This window comes from Orcinus orca, chromosome 9 (genome assembly GCF_937001465.1).
Source record: "Orcinus orca chromosome 9, mOrcOrc1.1, whole genome shotgun sequence".
Lineage (NCBI taxonomy): Eukaryota > Metazoa > Chordata > Mammalia > Artiodactyla > Delphinidae > Orcinus > Orcinus orca.
Window position 1 is genome coordinate 74345434 of NC_064567.1, and position 15052 is coordinate 74360485.

Genomic DNA, 15052 nt, shown 5'->3' on the forward strand with positions numbered 1-15052 from the left:
CATTCACAATAGTAACAACAGAATTTCATATTTATTTACAAGGGAGACTCAGAGGATCAACAGGCGTTAATATTTGTAAAGTCTTAATAGTTTTTCTCAAGTTGTACGGACAAGATGCTTTTTAGATCTCTATTTAGGGTGTAGACATTAGAAGAGAAGAAGAAATGTAGTCAAGAGTCCATGAAATCATAGGGAAGACTTGGAAGCATTGTGGAAAGGTGAACGGGCTATGTCTTTGGTCTCAGTTCCATCATTTGCAAAATGAGGAAAATCATAGGACCTGCCTCATTAGATTATTGTGGGGAATACATGAGATATTAAGTGTAAAGTACCTAGAACAATGCAGGCACAGTCAGGAGTGCAGGTGTGTTAGAAAGTATCTTTATTACTCTCTTCAATCTGGGCTACATAGATTTTAGAAGGTCTGGGAACTTCCTGAAATCATATGAAGAATGCCTGTGTACTTCTCTGATGAAAGAGACATAGGCTTCATCATATTTTCCAAGTAGGTAATCTAATAACAAAAACTCCTAAGACCCATGACTCCTGGGCTGAGCCTAACTCCCTAAATGTGAGCGTGTACAGACCAGAAATGAAGACAGATGTAAGCTGCCCCATTTACATTTGCAGCATTCATTATGAATTCCACTACCATTTAAAGGGTTGCTCCTTCTTCCGTGGACCCCTATCTAGTACAAGTGGATCACCCTCCGGCACCCTACCACCACCACTACAAGGTATAAGCCTGAAAATGAACATAAGTTAACACTCCACGCTGGTGTTTGTCAGGTGGACCAGTATCTGCTGGCAAAGAAGTTTTTGGAGGGATTGAGGGCAGTCTGGGAAAGGGCAAAACAAGTGGAAATCTGACAATCCTGTTGATGCTCAAATCCTACAGATATCCCCAAAGAAGAAGAGCCAATCATCACAAGATCAGATGTGACAGGGAAGATGCTAGAGGAGAAGACAGTAAAGAAGGCATTCACAGGAGGCTACTTTGCTTTCTGTTTCAATTTTGCATTTGTCTTTCTAAGGCAGCACAGATCCTCCATAAGAAGAAAAAGACAGATGGGATGACAGAATTTTGTGGCTGTTTTCTGGAGCATCTACTAGAGAATTTAAGACTCTTCAGAGTTACTGTTGGATACGTATTTAGAATAATTTTCTGCCATGACAACAGGTAATCCTCATAAAATTTCAGCCTCTAACAATAGGGCAGAAATGTTGCATTTCTAGTGTTTCTGCCTTTCAGTTTGCAATATTAATAACCTTGAATAGCTACTCAGTATTCGAAATAATTGAAGCTGCCTTGCTTGAAATCTACTTTACTGTTGTTGGTGACAAAAATGATTAATTCATTTCTTCTCTCTGGACAATTTGGACAACTTCCTGAAATGGGCCTTATTGCTTGAAGATCACACCCTTTTGGTTCACATCACATATCTCTGGAATCCAACTAGAGGTGATGCTGATTTCGTTCTAAGAAGCATATGAACATTTGATGTTCTTTTTTCTTTCTGGCTTAATTATAGATCGTGCCCAGGAATCAGACAACCAATATTTATAGAACATCAATCCTGCGCTCAGCACCGTCTGAGCTACAGATGTGGATGACAGCCTTCATTCCCTCAAGGAGGTCAGAAAATAGTTGGGAGAGTTAAAACAATCACATTTGAAAAAAGAGAAAACTATTCAATAGTCACTAAGCCCTACTGTGTTCTGAGATGGAAAGATGAATAATTGGGGGTTCTTGCCTTCTGTAGTAGGGGAGCCCTTATTAAGAACTTTTTTGGGGGGAAGAGCTTATAAGACTTGCAGAACTTCAAAGGAAGAGGAGATCAGTGAGAACTGGCAGAGTTAAGGAAGACATCATGGCTCAGGGACATGTTGAAGGATGAGAAGGATTTAGACAGTCAAGCAGCGGGAAGAAAGAAAATCATGGAAGTTGAAATGACCAGCTCTGCATGATGCCCAATGCCAGGGGGCTATACACAAGCTGCACACCCATACCCACTGGCCCTGGAAATGATCATGGCTTGTTCCCGGTAACAGGAAAAAGCAAAACGTCTTGAGTAATGGAAAATGAGAGCACGCTGGGCTGTTAGGGACAGGCTAGAATGTGGAGGGCCTCGAAAGTCAGGCGGAGTACATTGGAAGGTGTGTGGTAATCCATAGGGAGGACAGTATGTTTCTTAGCTGGGGACGGACATGGTGGAAGCATGCGTGGGGAAAATTAGCCAAGAAACAGGAGGCAGAGTTGCCTAGAATATCTGGAATTAAGATCAAGGGGGCAGACTTGGAGGTATCACAGGGACACCCAGTTGAGGTGATGACAACTGAGGCTACTAAGTAGTCTAAGCAGGAGTGGAGAGGAAAGGAAGAGTTGAACATATTGAAGCAAAACCCAACAAGATGATGATGTGGGGAATGGAAGATGAAAGGGGATTCAGGCAGGGGTGAGAGCTGCTTTTGATGACCTGCCCCAAACAGTTTGGGTGCTCAATGCCTTTGTCTAGGATAATAAAACAATGTGGAATCTTCAGTCCAATAAACTCACTTGCCATTACTAAAACAAAAGAAACACAGAAAATATTTTTAAATTTTAGGAAAAATTCTGGGAAACCAAACAAGGGATTTTGTGCTTCGCAGTTCAATGCTAACTCCGTTTGCATCAGGGCCAAACTAATACCCCAACAGGTTGCTAGGAGAAATTTTCTTGCAAAACATGTTTAAACTAAAGACAGGATTAAGCTCCTCATAATTTACAGAATGACCTACTTCAAAGGAAGTCCATTTAGAGGTAATGGGTGGATTTATAGGAGTTTGTAGATTTACCCAAGGCCTATCTGAAAACTTCCCTCCATATAATACTTTAATCAATTCACAGGGGAGGCTTTTCTAAATAATTAGATGGAAAATAATAGAGTACCACACACTTTTATTCTTTCCTTTTTACCAGTAAATGAGCAGAAGGTAAATAAGTTGGCTGAGATGCGTGGAGTGAGTCAGCCACAGCTCTTTAAAACTGTGGTTCTGGCCTTTAGCCCTGAGCTGAAGACCATGTGGCAATGAAGGTGATTAAACGCTACAGTGGTGGACCCCTGAACATTTCATATAAATCCTTTAAGCCAGCAATACTTCTTAGGATTAATGCACTAATAGAAAAAGATTCACAAAAGATGCAACAGAGAAATAGCTTCTGTGACAGAACCTTTCCTATTGGGGCAAAGATAAGTGATCCTGCTGGCAAAACAGCTGCAGAGCTTACACACATGGTCAGGTGAGGTCTTGTTAACGAGCTCATCTAGAGCCTTGTCCCAGAACCATCCTCATTCCAGAACTGCGGGTCTTGCTGTAAATAGTTTTCAGAGGGTTAAGGGAGCCTGGAAGGCTGAAAGTTACTTAGTGTGGAGTGTCCTTAGCATCGTTCTGAGTAAGCACTGAGAAGACCTCAACCTCTGAGTGCACTCCATCAGCCTGAGAGTAACGCAGGCTTAGGGTCAGTGGTCCTTAGCAGAAGCTTTACTGCACACACAGGGCAGCTTGCACTGTTCCTAAGAAGTCTGTTTCTCTCACAGTCTCTTGGACTCCTATTCAGAAGCAAACGCCCCTACCACACCCCCATGGACAAAGAAAACTTCACAGCAGTTGTTACAGCAGCCCCATAAGGAAATATGTGGCTCAGGCACAAGACAAGTTATTAAAATCATTCTACACTGATGCAAACACACCTACCCAACATGGAGATGTGATGCAAGAGCACAGGCTAATCAAATGCAATAAGCACTGAAAGGATTGGGCTTTTGTGTTTATGGAAAAAAAAAAATGCAGAGTGGTTAATTTGAAGCAAAACCTTTTCCACAGGCAGGACTGTAGAGCACCCCTCCCTGCAAAGAGAGGCTCCAGGGTTCACCAGCTGATGGACCACTTACCACGGAAAGAATGCAATGCAGTGTGCCATACTGTTAAATTAGAAACCGTAGCAGCATCTTTAAATATGGACGTTTCATATGCACACACAGGTAGCCAGAAAGCAGGTTGCCCTAGTTCTGGTCCCCCCAGAATCACACCCTGAAATAAGAGCTCTAGAGCAAGTAGTTTGCTTGGGAGATGCTCCCAGGATCAGCAATGGAAGGATGGAGAACTTCAACAGGGATAGGAAGGAAGCCAAGAAAAGGTGCATTATCAAGAAAGATTAATACTTGATATTTTAATCTGGAGCTTAATACTGCTGCAGAACTCTGGAAGCCAATGTGGAGTTATAAGAGTTACCCTGTTTGAGTGTGAGGGAGTTGGGGTAGTTATACTCCAGTTACCATGGGTCACTGGGCATCAATTCTCCAGGACTTCCATTCTACACTGAGCACTGACAGGGTAGGTTTCAGGAATCAGGAAAAAACCTCCACACACACTGATGTGATGCTGGCAGCTTAACGTCTGGCTGGCGTGTGCTACAGCGATGAGACCCAAGGGGACATGGGCAGGACATGGACAGGATCTGCCATACACACCTTCCTCAGAAAATCCCCCGAACACTAGGCCAGGAGAGAGAGTTTTTAGGCAAACATGCTCTTTCTCCCGAAGTGCATTTTTCTCCCACTTACTTTAGGCAGATGCCCATTTCCTATTTTCTGGAGTTACGTGACTGAAAAGAGGCAAAGGTCCAAGGGAAGAAGCATGTATTAGTTTGCCAGGGCTGCCATAACAAAGTATCACAGACTGGGTAGTGTGCACAACAGCAGGGGTCCCCAACCGCCGGGCCACTACCAGTTCACGGCCTGTTAGGAACTGGGCCACACAGCAGGAGGTGAGCGATGAAGCTTCATCTGCCTCTCCCCACCGCTCGCATTACGCCCGAACCCTCCCGCCCCACCTCCGTGGAAAAAGTGTCTTCCATGAAACCCGTCCCTGGTGCCAAAAAGGTTGGGGACCACTGCACAACAGAAATTCATTTTCTCACAGTTCTGGAGGCGGGAAGTCCAAGATCAAGGTGTCAGCAAGTTAGGTTCCTCCTGAGGCCTCTCTCCTTGGCTCTTAGATGGCCATTTCCTTCCTGTGTCTTCAGATGGCCCTTTCTCTCTTCATGCCCATCCCTGCTGTCTCTTTGCGTCTCCAAACTCCCTGTTCTTATAAGAACAGACAGAATGAATTAGGACCCGCCCATATGACCTTGTTTAACCTTAATTACCATTTTAAAGGCCCTATCTTTAAACACAATCACACTCTGAAGTACTGGAGGTTAGGGCCTCAACACATGAATTTTGAGTAAGGGGATGGAAATTCAGCCCATGACAGACAGTAATTAGCACATTCATCATTTAGATTTGTAAAATTTCTGTTAAGAAGGAAAGTAGTAGTTACCAGGTTCAAGCAAACAATTACAGTTGACAAGAAACGAATATGTGGAACCCTAACTGTTGTCTCAATTTGAAAGAGACCTTCCATGAGTTCCTCAGGATCTCAGCCCATGATGTGAGGACCCCCTGCAATGAGACCCCATATGCTGCTTAGTAAATCCTAGCTCCACTGTATTAAATGCTGAGTGCAATCTGTGAAAGCTATGACGAGAACTGACCTCTCCTGAGTGCCGTCTATGCATCAGGCGCTGTGCTAAGCAATCTATAGCTATTAAGTGATTCTTGCAGGTCTGGTAATTACTCACATTTAACAGAGGAGAAAACAGGTTTAAAGAGGCAAATTAACTATGTTTAGTTCTTTATTAAAGCAACTGAACCTGTCTCGTAATTAATAAGAATACAAAGACAAGCCTCCCTGTACTGCAATTTTTAGAGCAAATGTAGTAAATATTTGAAAGGTAAACCTATTAAACACTGAGATTGGGCTTGGGCGAAGATGGGAAGAGTAGGGTAATTAGTAAGACTTTGGACTTGTCCCAAGAGGCTGACTATGTAATTGGGAGAAAGGAGAAATGTACCAGGTAAAAGGGAGATAGAACACAACCGAGTGCAGTACAAAGCCTCACGAGAGCTCAGGCCAAGAAGACACTGATTCCAGCAGAGAGGACGCAGGAGAGCTCGAAGGTGCAGTTGGCACTCAAGCTGAATAAACTGCAGTATGGGACACGGAAGTGGGCATGTTCACCTCATCTTTCTCCGTTCTTCAACAGCATGCGCTCATAAAGTTGAGCAGAGAATTCGAGCCCAGCAGCCAGGAACACTTCCATACAGAAGGTCAATATCTGAGAGCAAATCCTTTGCAACGGGGAAACTGTGCGCGGAGTCAGTGCAGTGGAGGAAGGAGATGGCCACGTGTGGGCTCCGCACGAGCTGCGGGTGTAGGCTGTTGGCATGGACAGTGCCTTTATAAAATTAGGGGCCGGCATTCAAAAACTGGGAGATTTCTTACTGAACTCCAGCTTTCTTGGCCGCTCTGGACAAATCAAAAGACCTGGCACCCTGGCCCACACGCCTGCCTGAGGTGAGCGGAAGCTCCTCCTTGGCTAGACGATGCTCTCTCCATTTGTTCGAGCCCCTTCGCTCCCTGTTGTCTTGCAGCGGCTGACCTCACTTCTTTAAGTTAGTTGCCTGCCAGGACCCTGGAGCAGCTGGGATGTTGTCACTTGGCTGAGTCTCACAGTGAGTCAGAGGACTGAAAAACTCTGGGCTTTAATCTTGTCTCTACTATTTTACCACCTGTTACCTCAGTTTCCTCATCTGTTAAGTGGGCATAATAGTGTACTCAAATCTATAGCAACCACTTAATGTGTGTAATTTGCTTAGCATAGCATCTGACCCATAGAAGGCTTTAAATAGAGGTCAGCTCTTATTTGTTACTGTTGTTCTAGGGTTTTGTCAGTGTGGGCATTTGTCTTTGGATAATTACCTCCCTTAGAGAAAAATGCCAATGGAGCCAAGGTCTTCCATTTGAGCCATACGGAGGGCAGTTAGTTTTGCATTATTCCAAAAGCATTTCTGCAACCCCGGCTCAGCCTGGCCATCTTACACGCATGTCATTGATCCAAAAAGGCACCAGGAAGATAGTCTAGAAAAGCACTCCACTGACAAAGGGGTTGGTGGCATCTCTTTTGTAGATGAGGTACAAACACTTCTCTTAACAACAACAACAAAAAAAACCCACCTCCAATCTCGATTGTACTAAGGATTTACGCTAAATCCAAACAAACAAAACTCTATTCTGTCTTAAGAGTTTAGGTTGTAGAAATAAAAATGTCCCTTCATGGTAACACTTTAGACAAGATTAAGGGTTGGAAAAGGGTATTAATACATTTACGTACATGAATTATATACATATTCATAATTATTCCTCAGCTAATAATAACCTGAGTTAACATTCCCTGAACAGACAGGGACTGATTGCAGAAGAGGAGGCATATGGTAAGGTGTGGGCTGCCGGATTAATCCAGGAGGCATTTTTAGTTTGTACTGAGTAAATCCTACACAGGCTGATGGAGACTCGTCTCCCTTGAGAAACTGCATAACCACAAAGTGGCAAGACTCAGGGACGGTACCTCTTCTATTCCTTTCCCTGCTATAGCATAGAGGCTGTAAACAGGGGCCAGACTCCCCGGTTTCAAATTCCATGCCTGAGCAAGTTACAATTTGTCCAACCTCAGTTTCCCCATGTGAAAGAGGTATTCAATGAATTCCTCCTACCCAGAGTTGTTGTGAGGATAAAATACACAGAAAGTGCTTAGCACAGTGTCTGACATACAGTAAACACTCAATAAAATTAGGCATTTATATTACTGTTATTAATTAAAGGTCAGTCTCTCTTTTTAAAAAAATTTGAAGAATAATTGATTTACAATGTTGTGTTAGTTTCAGGTGTACAGCAAAGTGACCCAGTTTTACATACACATATATATATATTCTTTTTCAGATTCTTTTCCTTTATAGGTTATTACAAGATATTGAGTATAATTCCCTGTGCTCTACAGTAGGTCCTTGTTGGTTATCTATTTTATATATAGTAGTGTGTATATGTTCATCCCAAACTCCTAATTTATCCCTCCTCCCGCCCTTTCCCTTTTGGTAACCACAGGTTTGTTTTCTATGTCAAAGGTCAATCTCTTGACCCTTTAAACAAAATGCCCAGAATGCTCACCAGAAGTAGAAAGAATATTGTGTCTCTCTGGTCTCTCTTGAGTTCCCTGTCACCTTCATGCCTGGAAAGGAGAAGGCACACTTGTTTTCCCTCCTCCAGAGAAATGCAGATTTGTGAAGGTGAAGAGGATATGTAGGTGGTTGGCCTGGAGGGTTCAGCTATAGAAGCACTGCAAAAAAGAAGACAGAGGTGCAGAGCTGAGAAAATAAGAGCAACGTCTGATCTGGGCAGAGAGTGGGACAAGACAGAGGACACTCAGCAGGTATAACTTAGTCTTTCCCTTTATCCCAACACAGCACCAAAAATGTAAATGTAATTGTTACTGGGCACCCAAGGCTTCCTGTGGGTGACCTAAGATGAACATTTCTGGCATCGTTTTGAATTGAGGTACCATTTACTTTTAGGGGAGCGTGAAGTCGAATTCATATTTCTGAATCTCATCTAAGAGTGAAATTTCAAATCAGGTACAGTTAACCATACTGAGGGCAACTTCTCAGCAAAATTAACAAAATGCACTTCCTTTATGAACAAGTTTCAGTATTTCAATATTCTGGATTTATAACCAGACATGGGAATAACAGGTCCATGGGGTCTTTGACTATTAATTTTTCCCCCCTAGGTCTGCTTGGAGAACTCCTTCCCTGTCATAGTCAGGATGTACAGACCCTGGAGTGAAATCCTGACGGACCCCATCAGAAGAGCACACTTAGCTAATGATTCTTCTCACCTCTCTCTTGACTTGTAGATTCCTGAGAAATTCTGTGGGTGAATTTTATGACTGACACTAATTTATACAGGGTTTAAAAGGGTCCTTTTTTGCCTAACAGCCTCTCCTCAGGAGAGTAAAGCATTGGAGCTGTAGCAAGAAAGTACAGACTCAAGTCAAATGCAGGGAAGGGGTGCCTGGCGAAATCTAATTGGGAACAAACGGATCATTGTGGATAAACACACTGTTACAGGACTGAATTAAGATCTGCCACATCAGGGGGTACAGGCTGTCCTTCCAGTGCCAGAGGGAGTCTTCCCTCTTCTGGGAAACAGCCAGGGACTCAGTAATGAGAGAGAGGCTGAGATGCTTGCCAGACAAACAAGACGGGGGAGGGGGACAGGTGCCTTGAGAGATGATAATTAGCAACCAGAAGCCAGGGGACCAGGGTGGAGGTGAAAGGCAGTCCAGCTACTTGATTTTGTTTACCTTTTCCTGCTGACATGTGAAAAGCATCACACTGACGACCATCGTGCTTGAATCTACAGTGTTGATTGGCCTATTCGTGTAGAAATGATCATTTTGAAGACTTTATGCTTTTGTCTTACGTTCCCTTAATGTGAGCCGCAGGCATGGGTTTAGCTATTGCCCAGACAGCCTCCTATCTAGCGTGGAGGTCCCTGGAGGGAATGCCCCTAAGACTTAAGCCAAGTTGTCTGAGAAATGTGGAGAGGGAGCCCTTGACACTGTTCCACTGGGAGACACGGAATGTAAATTCCTGCCACTTGCTGCAAACTCCAAAAAGCTCTTGAGCATTTGCATTTGCTTATGAAACATGCTCTTGACTTGATCAAATGAAAAGTGATGTGAACCCTGCCCCCGGGTTATTTATCCCAGCAGCAAATGCTCAACGTGTCTCAGATTCTATTATCACGGAAGCCCCTGTGGACCTCGGGTTCTTTTTCTCTGAATTTAAATGAGGCTGGTGCCTTTGCATCTGTCTTCATAGGTCATATTTTTGAATGACAGAATCATCTTAGAGGCTCTGCTCTGGGCCATGCATAAGGGATGGTGGGCCACACCAATTAAGGAGGCCCAGCTCCCATGCCAGGGGTCAGCCAACCAGAGCCCATGGGCCACATGCAGCCTGCCTCTTGTTGTTTAAATAAAGTTTTACTAGAAAACAGCCCTGCATTTTCTGATGGATTGTCTATGACTGCTTTCAAGCTACAGCAACCAAGTCCAGTAGTTGGAAGACTGGCCTGTATGGTCTACAATATTCTCTAGATGGTCCTCTATGGAAAAAGTTTGCTGACCCCTGCCCTGTGGCATGGCCCCTTCTGCAGACGTCACTGGAACGCCTGGCAAAGGGCAGGATGGAGGAGGAAGCATGACCTAAGTAGGTTCCTTTTCCCCTCCCTGTGCCCATGGACCCCCCACTTCTTCTATCACTCCTTACTCTTACCATAGGAATCCTTGACCTTCGGGTTCACAGAGGTGAGTGAATTACACTCTTCAATCCACAGCCCAGCAGTCTGGGTCCATACGAGGCCTTTGCTTGCTGACTTGACTTTATTTCATTTAACCCCTTTATCCCCAGCCCCCCCACAAACCCCCCTCACTCTTCCTTCCCATACGCATGTCACTCTGAAGTGTCTGATATGCAGGGACCCTTATAAAAGGTGTAATGTTGTTGGTTGTGTGTTTGTGTGGTTTTTTGTTTTGTTTTGTTTTTTTGCAGTACGCGGGCCTCTCACTGTTGTGGCCTCTCCCGTTGTGGAGCGCAGGCTCCGGACGCACAGGCTCAGCGGCCATGGCTCATGGGCCCAGCCGCTCCGCGGCATGTGGAATCTTCCTGGACCGGGACACAAACCTGTGTCCCCTGCATCGGCAGGTGGACTCTCAACCACTGTGCCACCAGGGAAGCCCTGTGTTTGTGTTTTTAATGTACATAAGTGATACTCTGTTACAAATCTCATTTCATTTTTTTTCACTAACCATTTTCATTCAACACCATGTCGTTGACATCTATGCTTTTCGTGTACATCTAGTTCACTGTTTCTGATTATACCCCAAAAAGTTTTAGGGGAAAAGACAGATTTTTTCTCAAGAAGTGGGAACTCTGGTGTATGAGTTCTTCGTAACATTTGTGACATAGTAGCTCCCCAGAGAAGAATTTTCTGAAAAGAACTTGCCATACATAAGACACAATAGAGTTTACATTAATCAAGAGGGCTGCTGAATTCTTTAGCATCCCTAGTGTCAAACTTACTTCTGAGGCCCTAATTCTGATAGGCATTCAGCATACTCTGTACTAACCGAACCCCGCCCACCCCCCCCACCCCCCCGCCCAGTATATCCCTACAAGCTCATTTGTGGCCAGCCATTCCCAACCATATACTGTCTATATTGGGTGCTGAGTGAAAACCAAGGTTTTGGGTTTCTCAGAAGATAGAAAGTCAGGTAGGCCTACCTCTAAAGGGGCAAGAAAGAGCCAGAACAGTGTTAGTTCCCAACAGCTGCTGGATCACCTCCGCTACACCCCAACTGTGAGAAAAACCCAGCGGGACCGTAGTTCCCTCTTGCATTCCCTTATCATATGCTCGGTTAGGAGGGTATGTTTGGTTTAGAAGCCTTCCCAACCCTTAGGCTTCCCAACTTCTCAGGAGTTGGAGGGTGGGCTGAGCAGAGAATTCTGGTCATTTGCCAGATAAATGGTGTTCAAGCCATGATTTTGTGTTAAACTCAAGGGAAGAGTATTCAACTTTGACTAATCCTTATTTCCACAAAATACAGTAAACAGTTTCCTGGCCAAAGCTTTTAATCTCACATGTCATGAGAATTTATACTTTTCATGTTGCTTTTTATATCATTAGAAAAAAAAGAACTGTGTCTTTTGACATTTGATATGTATCTAATACGAGAATAGGCAATAAATGATAGACTAAGGATATGCATGTACATTTATAGTAATATTTGAATTCTAATAATGTTAATGTTATCAGACTCCTAATAGAGATCCAGAAAGCTTTTGTAGGGTGTTTAATGTACCATTCAAATTACTACCATTTGCTTCCCACCCACCCCCAAATTTTAAGGCAATGCTAATTTATATTTAGGGCAGTATATATTGAGAAGGGGAAGTGGTGAATTGAAAGTGGGGCTGATTTGCTGCACGATGTGATGGAATGATCTTTTTTACTGGCCCAGAGACTTGAGACTCTGTGGAGGATGCTGACAAGGACTGTAGCACAGGGCACAGCTTCAGCATGGGTACAGCTGCCTCCTAAATCGCCCCTATGGAGTCCAGATCAACGCCAATGGGAATTCTGCTAATTAATGAAGAGCTCCTGACAGACCATAATTCATCACTTTTGTACCTAATCAATACCACCTTCAACTCAATTTCCTAGACTTACAATTGGAATGAAGGGCCTGTAGCTCAGCTCATGGCTGATTTTTTATACGAACAATGTCCCACCACCAGAAAGCCCACACACAAAATCAAGCTTGTCAGAATAAAGTAACTCAGGCTAACTCTCTGCCTACCTCTTTATGAATCTGACTTCTACCCACACACATCTCAGCACTGCAGACAGACAAGCAATCTTTCCAACGTGCAATTAACAAAGGTTAAGAGAACCTCGCTGAAATTGAATCTGGGAAGAGCTATACCTCTAGTTTATAGCTAAAGAGGTTGTACGTTCATTACATTGAAGTGCCTATCAGGATTAAAGCAAGAAGTTCCATGACAGGAAAAGTCTAGAATGCATCAATGAGGAAGGCATGAAACATTACAAAATTCACTTAAAAATCTTTTTTAGGATCAACAGTCACAATAGTGAAGATTTTTCACACAGGAGACAACTATTTTATTCATCCTAATTAGGTATCTTTAAGAAACAAAAACAAAAACAAAAAACTTTGAACAAGAGACTGCTTCGATGCCACTGCAGAATCCAAGCACTTGGTAATCACAGCGGCAGTCAGCTACGGACCCTATCTGCCCAGCAGTTGCTCTGCTGAGAAACCTCTCTCCTCTTTCCTGCCTCTGTCCCCAGCACGCATTCCAGAGTCTAGTCTCCTTGAGAGTGCCTTAATGATACATGTTCCGCTATTTGTCATCCTCCCACCCACATTCAAAAGTTGCAAAATGTCAACTGTCATTTTGTTTTTAGAAAACCAAGAAAATTGTAACTTCTCATGTCAGCTTCTCATGTCAGTTACTGAACAGCAACTCTTTTTAGAACTTAGATGATGGGCACAAGGGACAGAATCTGCTGGGTTTTCTTAAGCTGAAAGAGACATAGACTCTGTAACTAACTCAAAATAACAATTTTTATTTTAAAAAATGAAACCCTAACTTATGAGTCAGAACTCTCAAATGCATAAGCTCAATATTTTTTTCACATTTGCTATTTATTTAGTTTTGGCTGCGTTGGGTCTTCGTTGCTGCGCCTGGGCTTTCTCTAGTTGCAGCAAACGCGGGCTACTCTTCGTTGCAGTACGCGGGCTTATGGTGGTGACTTCCCTTGTTGCAGAGCACAAGCTCTAGGCACGCAGGCTTCAGTAGTTGTGGCACACGGGCTTAGTAATTGTGGCTCGCGGGCTCTGGAGCACAGGCTCAGTAGTTCTAGTGCACAGGCTTAGTTGCTTCGAGGCATGTGGGATCTTCCTGGACCAGGGCTCGAACCCGTGTCCCCTGGATTGGCAGGTGGATTCTTAACAACTACACCACCAGGGAAGCCCCACATTTGCTATTTATTTATTTGCTTGTTTATTTATTTTGATGTGGACCAATTTTAAAGTCTTTATTAAATTTGTTACAATGTTGCTTCTGTTTTATGTTTCTGTTTTTTGGCCGTGAGGCATGTGGGATCTTAGCTTCCTGACCAGGGATCGAACACGAACCCCATGCATTAGAAGGCGAAGTCTTAACCACTGGACCGTCAGGGAAGTCCATCACATTTGCTTTTTAAAATGTACTTACTGATTTCATTTATACCTACACTTTAACAAAGCAAATAAGAAGCCACGCTACTTCCCTTACGCTTTCAGATTTCGAGTTGCAGAGTCTCTTAAAATTTTCAAGACTGTGTTATGTTTCAAAAGGACTGGCCTAGATTGGGAGGCAACATGAAAGACAAAACATTTCTGTCTTTGTGCCTCCTGACACTGTTTAGGATGTAAGCTATTAAGCTGGTCTATCATCCTCCTTTTCCTCCCCATTCTGGCTTGTTTCCACCCAGAACCCTTTGGGTTTTTTTAATCATTACCAAGCTCTGTGCAGAAAAACAAAATATATGTCTGAAATTCACGAGCAATGAATGATTAATATAATGCTTGGAGTGGGGTGGGGGAGGAAAGGTTTCTTTAGCACTGACTGCCATGAAGAAAATACTTCTCTGATTCCGATTTAATCTCAACTCTTAAGGGCTACTAGCCAGTAAGTTCTATCAGGCTCCCAGCTGTCCTATCTGAGGTAGGGCCCAAAGGTCAGAAGAACCCATATTGAGTTTATGACAATATTTCCTCTCAATATTCCTTACTCAGATTATTTACCAGCAGATATGGTAATGGAAAGGCTGTGGTTAGAAACTAGCTCTACCTGAGAATAATATAATGGATTCTACTTTCCTTAGAAATCAACATATTGAATGCTATTAATATCTGAATAGAAAATTACCTTCAAAGTTGCTAGAATATAAGTGTCTAGAGGGCAGAGATTCTTCTGTTTGCTCAGTAACATATCCCAAGAGACCAGAATAGTGCTTGCACGTTTTAAGTGCTTAATAAATATTTGTTGATCAAATGAATGAAGTCAGAAGGTAAGGTTCAGCTATCTGTGTATTTAGGAGTCTGCGTTTGGGAAGTGGGAATAAGGAAGCAGCTGGAATTAACTGTGAAAAGAGATACCATTGGCTCCTACTAGAGATCACTCTTTTGAGAGGGTTTGCTTTTCAAAAGGGTTAGATTTTCCTTTTAAGTGTAAGTGACTCATAGAAATGCTGGCTGGCAGAAGAGTGGTTACAGAAGCAAAAACAGGAACATCTTAATCTGCATGTCTGAACTTTTCTAATTCTAAAATTCACCTAACAATTGTCTTTTCCTGTGCAAAAACTTTATTTGCAGAAAATAAAGTTAGTGAACACTGTATTTCCAACTTCGAGCTTTTCTTCAAGGACTTTTTTAAAAATTTATTTATGGCTGTGTTGGGTCTTCATTTCTGTGCGAGGGCTTTCTCTAGCTGCGGCAAATGGG